The 3,702-nt window shown below is 39.2% G+C and overlaps 1 non-coding gene across 1 annotated transcript; it reads left to right on the forward strand.

The window, feature by feature from the left end:
• Positions 1 to 3,324: 3,324 nt before the first annotated feature.
• On the forward strand, positions 3,325 to 3,457 carry LOC115064937. Its single transcript, XR_003844753.1, has one exon. It is a non-coding gene; the product is annotated as a small nucleolar RNA SNORA17 (small nucleolar RNA).
• The last annotated feature ends 245 nt before the right edge of the window (positions 3,458 to 3,702 follow it).

The raw sequence follows: 3,702 nt of genomic DNA on the forward strand, positions 1-3,702 counted from the left end.
AAAAAAAAAAAAAAAAAAAAAAAAAAAAAAAAAAAAAAACAATATAAAAAAAAAAAAGAAAGAAAAGAAAAATATACCACAAGAATTTTAACAGTATATTTCATTTTATAATTCTTCTATGTTTGAGGCTCACATGAAAGGTATATGTTATTTTGTATGCAGGAAAAACATCTGTAGCATACTTGGTACTGGGGATTTGATCAATGTATTCTTCTGTAAGGTTTTAGGAACCACAGCTCTGTCTTTCTCGTTTCTGAGATGGCTGCGGCTGTGGATCAGCAGCAGGTTTCATCAGCATCGTGGGTAGTGAAAACTCCTGACAACTTGGCAGCAGGCATTAAACCCAGCCACATAAAGTTAGCCTAAGAGGGACTGGATACATTTCATAATGGCTTTCTGTGCCAAATACCTGTAAGGAGAACCACCCTGCTCTTCTTACTATGAAGTAACTAGATTAAAAACAAACACAAATGATCTCAAGATTTAAAAAAAAAAATGAAGCTAAAGAACATTGTAAAAATGTTAAACTTTTCAAAATAAATAATATAGATCAAACTTACCATTTAACCATGACTCATCTAAGAAACAGATTATCATGTGGCTTAATTAATTAATATACAATTGACTTTCAAATACAGCAGGATGTTAATCTCTAAGTAATCATTTTGTTTACATTTTTACTTCTCAGTATCTCTGTATTCTGAATATTTTAGCATTATAGAAATCCCACATATGATTTATTTTCAAATCAAACAGAAAAACTTGCTAAAGATTTAAAATTTCTTCTTGGAACAAGAAACAAATTGTTGCCTTTAAACTGGCATTCTTTTTTTTAATCACCCTGTTGACCTATTTGCCTTTTTATTTCAAGAAGTTTTTTTTTCTTAATAATCAGAAAAAAAAATCTTCATGGACAGAAGAGTCTTATTAAATTACTTTATTTGGTTTGAATAATCTTAATAGACAGAATATTTTCTCTTTTGGAAGCCAACTCACAACATAAACTTCATTAACTCAGAGCCCAGGGGTTATGTCTAGTGGTTAGCATCCGGGCCCGACAGAAATAGAAGTCAGCCAGGATTAAGTACCAGCTCCTCCTCTGTAATGCCACTGAAAGCTGGCTTAGCTCTCCAGTGGAGTCCTAAGCAGGTTCTGCGGTGTGACTGACGGCGGAGCTCCAGCCCTGCTGCCTTCTGGCAGGGGCTGTGTGTTGAGGAAAGTTGTCCTGGGAAAGTTATACAAGAGATTCATTCATGGTAGAAAGAGACCTGAGCGATAGCACGTAGGCCAGAGGAGAAATGGGGAGTGGTAAAGTAAGTTTTGTCATAGTGAAAACCGCAGGGTCAAGCTATTCTTTTGAACCTTTTTGAAGTGGAGCTTAGAAAATCTTTAGACAGGGACAAAAAAAAGTCAATTTTAATTGGTAAGAAAGTTATTAAGTTACTTTGTGGTTTTGAAATAACCATGCTTGGGTCCTTGTTTTCCCTAAGAATTCATTTAATCTTTCAAGACTTCCCAAGAAGGCTGGAATTTAAACAGATAGAGAAGTCTTTATGTGTAATTGTTTACAGTCAGCCTATTTATACGGAGATTTGAAGATATGTATTCTTTGCCTGATGCCAGAAAACCCAGAGTCAGTCATACCTACCCTGAGCTCTCTCCTTCTCCCCCCCTCGCTGCACCCAGCAGGCTGTTTACCTTCCCTGGCTAATGGTGAGGGGAAGTTCCCAGTGCTTTTCTCTCCCTCGGTGTGGAAGCTGCTCTGTCATGCAGATAATGAGACCCTGATGTGACACCTCACCACCATGGCCTTACAGTGACAGGAACTGAGTTTTATCTCTACTCTACTCCCTGGCCTTTCATCTTTTTCCTTTTTTTACTTTAGCACATAACCCTGATACAAGGGGCAGTGTGTGTGTGTGTGTGTGTGTGTGTGTGTGTGTGTGTGTGTGTTTAGAAACAAAAGACTATGCTGAGCCAAAAAGGGTAGAAGCTTCCAGAACACAGGCAAAGTTAGGCCTTTGTGTTTGAAATTCTCAAGTTCTTAAAAACAGCTCTGTAACTGCTCTAGCTTTACCAGAGAAAACTTAAAAGTTTTTACAGGTCAGAGGTGGTCATAGCAGCACACACCTTTGATCCCAACATTGAGGAGGCAGAGGCAGACAGATCTTTATGAGCTCAAGGCCAACCTGGTCTACAAATGACTTTCAGACCAGTCAGGGCTACAAAATGAAACCCTGTCTCAAAAATTAATTAATTAATTTTAATTAATTAAAAATAAAAGTTTAACAGGTCAAATCCTACAGACTTTAATTTGTACTTTCCTCATTCATCTTCTCCCTCCCTAGCTACAGAGAAACATATAGGTAATTATTTTAAAGTAAATGTTACTTTACCAGTATCAAGTTACCTGGGCATAATTACACATAGTTTTTGTGGAAATCTTACTATAATACCCGTTGAAAAGATACTACACCTAACTCTTAATGCAAAAGTAGACCCATACTGTATTGGCTGGTTTTGTGTGTCAACTTTACACAAGCTGGAGTTATCACAGAGAAAGGAGCTTCCCTTGAGGAAATGCCTCCATGTGATCCAGCCATAAGGTATTTTCTCAATTAGTGATGAAGGGCAGGAGGGCCCCTTGTGGGTGGTGCCATCCTGGGCTGGTAGTCCTAGGTTCTATAAGAAAGCAAGCTGAGCAAGCCAGGGGAAGCAAGCCAGTAAGTAACATCCCTCCATGGCCTCTGCATCAGCTCCTGCTTCCTGACCTGCTTTGAGTTCCAGTCCTGACTTCCTTTGGTGATGAACAGCATTGTGGAAGTGTAAGCCGAATAAACCCTTTCCTCCCCAACTTGCTGCTTGGCCATGATGTTTTGTGCAAGAATATAAACCCTGACTAAGACTTTTTTTTTCTTTAAAGTAGACCCACACAGACAAAAATGTAAAAGGAAATAAATAATTAAGGCACATAACTTTCATAAGGGTTTCTGGGCAACTGAAGATCAGTACAAAGGGACCATATAGTACTAGAGTTCCCACCCTTAATGGTCCTCTCTCTGCATGTACCCTGCTCCAGGGCCCCTCCCCTCTGTGACAATAATGCATATTTATTTTTCTAGAATTCAATGCTTTTAAACCTCAAACACACTGTCAAGGTGTTTCTCTCCTCAGTGACACAGTTCATTTGGATTTAATTTCCTTTTGTTTCTTAGTTCTGCTAAACTTTTAGAGCCTATAATTTCATGCAGCAGGAAGAACTCTCAGCAAGCTATGCCACAAATTGAAATCTCCCCAGAGATTCCCTTTAGAAATAGATAAAGAACTGTCCCTAGAGGCTTTGCAGGTGAAACTGCTGTGCCACATGTGCGTGTCAGTGGGTGGCTGAAAGGAAGAAGGCTATGTCTAGCTAGGTGTTCTGACTTGTAAACATCAGAATGATTGGTAGCTAGCTGTCTTAGTTAGGGTTTTACTGCTGTGAACAGACACCATAACCAATTCAAGTCTTATAAAGGACAGCATTTAATTGGGGCTGGCTGACAGGTTCAGAGGTTCAGTCCATTATCATCAAGGCAGGAGCATGGCAGCATCCAGGCAGGCATGGTACAGAAGGAGCTGAAAGCTCTACATCTTGTTCTGAAGGCAAACAGGAGAATACTGGCTTCCAAGAAACTAGGATGAGTCTTAAAGCCCATGCCCACA

Source organism: Mus pahari, chromosome 10 (assembly GCF_900095145.1).
Source record: "Mus pahari chromosome 10, PAHARI_EIJ_v1.1, whole genome shotgun sequence".
Lineage (NCBI taxonomy): Eukaryota > Metazoa > Chordata > Mammalia > Rodentia > Muridae > Mus > Mus pahari.